Consider the following 7,090-nt stretch of genomic DNA (forward strand, 5'->3'; position numbering starts at 1 on the left):
GGCTGCCTGGGCGAAGGGGGGAGGGAGAGAGAAGAAGAGTTGAGTTGAGTTTCGTCTCCCCGCCTTCCAAAGCGGCCAGGGGAGCGATTCCCTCCCTGCTGCTGCTGCAGCTGCTGCGCCCTGAACAGCCTGGCAATGGGCAGCTGGGGGAGGGAGGAGAGAGTTGCCGGGCAAAGGGCCGGGGGGGCAGGCAGAACCTGGGCAGGGAAAGGCTCCTTGGCCGGGTATTTGCAAGCGCCGGGGGTGGGGAGGAGTTCCCTTTCGCCTCCCGGAGGAGTCTTCCACGCAGGGTGTCCCTGAGACGAGCGAGAGGCTTCCCTGCCGGGCTGGGGGGGGGGGGAGATCCGGGGGTCTCCTCCAGCGACTCTCCGCGAAACGAGCCCGGAAAGATTTCCCCAGCAAAAGAAAACCGTCCAGGCCAGGGAAAGTTGGGAGGAAGCGGCGGGGCGCAGCAGGGCGGCTTTACCATGGGGAGTAATTGCGCGCCTCTGCCCCTTTGCCAAACCTCAGCCAGGTGCAGATCCCCCCACCCCTCTTCCGTGGAAGGGGCGAGTGGCAGAAACTCTCCCCTTTCCTCTGTGAAGCTGACTCAAAAAAAGGGGTGGGGAAAGGTCCGACCGTTTGGATGCGCTCCCCCCTCTCCCCCCTTGTCTACGCCAGCTGTTCCCACCACCGCAACACCACCCGTGTTCCCTGCAAACTGGATGGCGACGCCAGATCCGCCAGAGAGGGCAGAATTGGGGGGGGGGCACTACTCCAGACGGTGAGAGAGGGGAGTCCCGTTTCCGAAAGCTCCCCCGTTAAGGAAAAGTCCACGCAGACAGAAAAGCGGCACAGCTAAGAAAGGGCTGAGACTATTACCTTGCTCCTTGAGCTGCTAGTTTTCTGCTGGGAAAGAGAGAACGTGTGTGCGTGGTGTAGCCAGTCTTTTAGTCGCACGTGCACAATCTAAACCCTTAACACAGGCAGGTCTCCAACCTTCCGCCCATATTGAACCTGGAGCGGGTGAACAGGCAGGCTTCACCCTAATACCTAATAATACAGAGTTTGAGATTTCTGCGGTCCTAGGATTACATGGACAGACAGCCTGGTGAAGCAGGTAAAGTGTCAGATTAGGTTCTTGTAGGTTATCCGGGCTGTGTAACCGTGGTCTTGGAATTTTCTTTCCTACAAGAACCAATGAACTCTGACCGTGAAAGCCTTCGACAATGTCAGATTAGGATCTGGGAAACCCAGATCCACTCTGTTCTAGAAACTTGTTGGGTGACCTTGGGCCAGTCACACAATCTGCGGGAACCCTGGCAAATCTTTGGAGGGGAGGTCCCCGAAGAGTACCAGGGGCTGTGTCAGTTACTCAGCAATACGTCTATTCATAAGTTTATTTATTCATTCAGTAGTGGAAGAGATTTTCCTGGACAGCCTGCAGGGATCGCTGTTGCCTGTCTCTGAATACTTTCCTGCAAATCACCGAGTCTCAACTTTTCCTACCTTTAGTCCCACCAGTTACTCTTATCAAAGAACCTGGGTTCCACCAGGATGGATTAAAAAAAAAAAAAAAAACACCTTTTCTGAGAAAGACATTTATATGTTTGCACTTGCAGGCATTCTGCTTATTACACTGCTGGTTTATGATAAATTTTAAGGACATAAACATGGCAGTAATATTGCTTTATTGACATAGCTTTAGACCACAAACAGAAATAATTATTCCATTAGCAACTAAAAAGCAGCCATTGTTTTTAGCCATAATTTGAAAAATGGTTGACACACCATTACAATGACCTCTTGTGGCAATGACTAGTTCACAGATTTAAAAAAAAAAACTAACTCTCTTGCTCTTTTCGTTGTACAGTTATAAGGAGAACAGTATTGGCTGCACATTGAGCCTTATAAATCTAAAATCAAAAGGGCCATAGAGTTACTTTAAAAAAATGAAATCAGTGAACTATTACATTGAAGTTATGGTCCAGAGAAGACCAGACCGCTTCCAGCATTTGAGGTGCCTAGCCATAATTTAAAACAATGCCTCCCCATTATAATGACTCATTGTAGCAATGGCTAGTTCACAGATTTCTTTCCTGTTTTTTTTAACTAACTCTCTAGCTGTTTTCATTGCAAAATTATAAGGGAGACTTTAGGAGAGCAAATTTTGACCAACTTAAACTTATGCTGGGTAGAATCCCATGGTCAGAACTTAAGTATTTCTGACCATGGGATTCTACCCAGCATAAGTTTAAGTTGGTCAAAATTTGCTGTCCTAAAGTCCAACCTATATGTCTGACTATGTACAGTTTTTCCTTTCCCCAAGATTGTAAATTCCAAGATTACATGGTCACTACTACCCAGGGTGCCTGTCCACTTTCTGGAATTGGTAGTTGTCAGCAAGACAAGTCAGGAATTTATTGGATCTTGCATTTTTAGCAGAGTTGGACTTCCAACAGATATCCAGGTAATTAAAATCTCCCAGGACCACCATGTCCCATCTCTTTGAGAACGTTGTAATCTGGTCTAGGAGTGTCTCATCCAAGTCCTCTGCCTGGTTTGGTTGTCAATAGCAGACCCCCCCACACCAGAATATCACGATTATTTCGTACTTTTATTTTTACCCATAGATTCTCGACTGAACTACCAGGGAGAAGGGAGTTCAAAAAGGGTGGGAGTTTCTTAAAAATGAAATACTGACGGCGCAATCCCAAACCATTCCTATGAGAAGGAAAAATGGGAGGAGCCTAAAGAGGCCAGGGTGGCTCCATAAACAGCTTTTTAAAGACTTGAGAAATAAAAAAGACTCATTTAGGAAGTGGAAGGAGGGCCTTATAGCCAAAGATGAATATAAAAAAATAACTAGTGCTTGTAGGGAGAGTGTTAGGAAAGCTAAAGCTCAGTATGAGCTTAGGCTAGCGAGGGATGCTAAACACAACCAAAAAGGGTTCTTTTCCTATGTACAGAGTAAGACTAAGAACAAGGAAGAGATAAGCCCATTGCAGGGACCAGAAAGTGAAACTGCAACACGAGATGAAGAGGGCAGAACAGCTCAATTCCTACTTCCCCTCAGTCTTTTCTTGCGAGGGAAGTGGTGCTCAACATGGCCTAAACAGAACACGTGGTGAGAGAAGGGATTTGCAGCCTAGGATTGGCATTTGGGTAGTGCACAAACACCTAGTTTCTTTAAATGAAACAAAATCCTCTGGGCCAGATGAATTGCATCCAAGGATACTCAAAGAACTTGCCGATGTAATTTGTGAGCCTCTGTCCATTATTTTTGAAAAGTCTTGGTGAACAGGTGAGGTGCCAGAAGATTGGAGGTGGGCAAATGTTGTCCCCATCTTCAAGAAGGGGGAAAAGGAGGATCTGGGTGACTACCGACCCATCAGCTTGACTTCTATACTGGGAAGGTTTTTCAAACAAACCATCAGTCAGTCCTTGAGCATTTAGAAAGGATGGATCTGATCACTAAGCACCAGCATGGGTTTCTCAAGAATAAGTCATATCAGACTAATCTTATCTCCTTTTTTGAGAAAGTTACTACCTTGCTGGATCAGGGGAATGCTGTAGACATAGTTTATCTTAATTTCAGTAAGGCTTTTGATAAGGTTCTAGTGGACAAATTGGGAAAAATGTGGTTTAGATCCTATTACTGTTAGGTGGATTTGTAACTGGTTGACAGATCACACCCAAAGAGTGCTTGTTAATGGTTCATCATCCACATGGAGAGAAGTAACTAGTGGAGTTCCTCAGGGATCTCTCCTGGGCCCTGTGTTGTTCAACATCTTTATAAATGATTTGGATGAAGGAACAGAGGGGATGCTTATTAAATTTGCAGATGATACTAAATTGGGAGGGGTAGCAAATACAGTAGAAGACAGAGCCAAAACAGAGCCAAGATGATCTTGACAGGCTGGAGAATTGGGCTAAAACTAATTAAATGCACTTCAACAAAGACAAATGTAAAGTTCTGCATTTAGGTAGGAAAAATCAAAGGCATAATTATAGGACGGTGGAGACTTGTCTGAGCAGTAGTGTGTGCGAAAAGGATCTTAGTAGACCAAACACTGAACATGAGTCAGCAGTGTGATGCGGTAGCTAAAAAGGCAAATGCGATCTTGGGCTGCATCAACAGAAGTATAGTGTCCAGATCATGTGAAGTGATGGTATCACTTTACTCCGCTCTGGTTAGACCTCACCTGGAGTACTGTGTTCAGTTTTGGGCACCGCAATTTCAGAAAGATGTAGACAAGCTGGAGCGTGTCTAGAGGAGGGCAACAAAGATGGTAAGGGGTCTGGAGACCAAGTCCTATGAGGAAAGGTTGGAGGAGCTGGGTATGTTTAGCCTGAAGAGAAGACAGAGAGGGGATATGATAACCATCTTCAAGTACTTGAAGGGCTGTCACATAGAGGAGGGTGCCGAGTTTTTTCTGTTGCCCCAGGAGGTCGGAGCAGAACCAACGGGTTGAAATTAAATCAAAAGAGTTTCTGTCTAGATATTAGGAAGAATTTTCTAACAGAGTGGTTCCTCAGTGGAACAGGCTTCCTTGGGAGGTGGTAAGCTCTCCTTCCCTGGAGGTTTTTGCAGATGATGAGAGGGAAGGCATCGTGGCCATCTTTTGGTCACTGTGTGTGTGTTTGTGGGGGGGGAGGTAGTTGTGATTTTTCTGCATTGTGCAGGGGGTTGGACTAGATGACCCTGGTGGTCCCTTCCAACTCTGTGATTCTATGTGAGGATAAACTGGGAGGCAGGGGGATGATGTAAGCTGCTTTGGGTCCACCTTTAGGAGAAAGGAAGCAGAAACAAGGTGAGTGGAATATATCACGTCATTTACAAAATGGGGGTGATTGAAAACTTCCCTGAACTATCAGAGCCGGTGTTTTATAGAGCATATCTAGGATCTATGAGAACCAGGTTCGAATCCTCACTCTGCAAGGCACGTGGAAGGTGACCTTGGGCCAGTCACTTTCAGCCAGATCAAAATTACAGGATTGTTACTGTGAGGATAAAATGAAGGTCAGAAGGATTACGTAAGCCCCTTTGGGTCCACCCTGGCAAGAAAGGCAGGATATACATAAAGGCATTCTGTCATTAGTGAAACTTAATATGGCACCAATGGAATAATTTCAGAGAAATTACTGTTGGCTGTGTTCAGTTTAAAAAAAAAGGAGGTATATTTTTTAGAGTTGCTTCTGTGGGCGAGGGAAAAACATTTGTCATAAATCTGATTTTGGCTACAGTTCACAAAGAGATTATTGCACATTTTGTTGCTACATCAAATATTGCATAAGTCTTTTGACAGGAGGTGGATCTGCTCATTCAGTATTAAAACTACCATTAAATGTTGTGAGCACAACAGATCTCTAAGCAATAATGAAAGTGACGGGCATCTTTGTGTGCATCTCCAGTTCCTCCTCTCCCTTCTCTGCAGCTGTGGGGGGGGGGAGAGACCCTGGATTTCCCCTCCCCCCTTCTTGAGGAGGTGGGAAAAGATCATATATCTAATTCTGAATCTGGAACCTGCATTTAAAAAAAATCAGAAAATGGCGCAAGGTACACTTAGGAGATTTTTCCCAACGAGCCCATAGCAAACCACTCAGTTTGCAGAAAAATCCCCAATATAAAAAAAATTACAAATTAAACATTTTTAGGAAAACACTGAGACCTTATGAACATATGTCATGAGATATCGGCTGTCAGTTTGAAGGAGGAGCAGCGTGAGCCAGGGAAAGAGAAGGCCTGCCACCTTCACCCACCCTTGCCACCACCATGAGGCTGGCGGGTGGGTGGAGGAGTTGCAGCTGCCCCCACCCCCCAGCACCACGGGCAGGCAGGCAGGCAGGGAGGAGGAATGGGAGACGCTGCTGCTGCCCCTATGCCATGGACCCCCTAAACCAGGCAGGTGGAGGAAGCAGCACTGCAAGTGGGAGGAGGCAGGCAGGGGAGGGAGGGAAGGGGAGCCACCATATCCCCCCTCACCACCGTGTGAATCAGGCAGGTAAAGGTGGTGGTGCATTAGATTGACAGGGTGGCTGTTCAATGGGCAAGCGGGGGTGGGATGATGCCCCCCCTCGTGTCTCAAGGGTCCCATTTATCACCAGACCTTCCTGAATTGTAGACAACACTTGATTGTAAACACGGAGAGCCAGTGCTTTGATGTGCAGTGTGGTGGACTTGAGCTGATGAGGCCTGGGTTCAAATTCCTACTCAGCTATAGGGTTGCCAGCCTCCAGGTGGGCGCTGGAGATTTCCCAGAATTACAACTGATCTGCAAATGACAGAAATCAGCTCCCCAGGAGACTGTTTCAGAGGATGGACTCTATGGCATTATATGCCCCGCTCAGGTCCCTCCCCTCCCCAAACCCCACCCTCCCCAGCTCTGCACCCTAAATCTCCAGGAATTTCCCAGGCCAGAGAGTTTGCCACCTTAGCAACAAAGTTCAGTAGCTCTTGGCCTAACTTCCCCTCGCAGGGTTGTGGTCTGAACAAAATATGAGCACCCAGTTTGTGGGAAACCCAATTAAAGGAGAGAGAGAGACAGCTGTGTGGATAAAAAGGGCTTATGATTTTAAGAGAGACACAAAAAACAGGAAGAGGAGCCTTTAACCCAGCAGGACCCTGGCTACGCAAATCCCCCCCCCTCCTGAATTTCCTTCCAACCGGAGAGTTGGGGGGGAGGGGGCTCAAGTCAGTAAACAAATCCCCCCCCAGCAAAAAAAATTCAAGGCAGCACAGTTTTCAAGGTAACATAACTTTATCATAAATGTAACGTCTTTTCAGCCACTGATATCTGAACCACAACTGCGATGAATGCGGCAGCCTTGACAGGGAGAGGGTCCTTCAGGGCCCTTCAAAAAGGGTGCGGATGAACAGAAAGGCAGATCCCGGCAGGTGGTGCCCAGGAAACCAAAGGAAAGAGAAAAGTCCAGAATATTTGTCTGTTCCTCTTGTGCTTGAGAGGGATGGAAGGCCGGAGGAGGCCGGGGGTGTGGTGTGTGTGTCTCTATTCCTTGACGACAAACTGAAATGTGTTTCTGTCACTGTCAGAAATAAGATACAAAGTGGGGGGGGGGAATCTTGGGAATTTTTACTCCAGTCAGTTTT

This window comes from Euleptes europaea, chromosome 1 (genome assembly GCF_029931775.1).
Source record: "Euleptes europaea isolate rEulEur1 chromosome 1, rEulEur1.hap1, whole genome shotgun sequence".
Lineage (NCBI taxonomy): Eukaryota > Metazoa > Chordata > Lepidosauria > Squamata > Sphaerodactylidae > Euleptes > Euleptes europaea.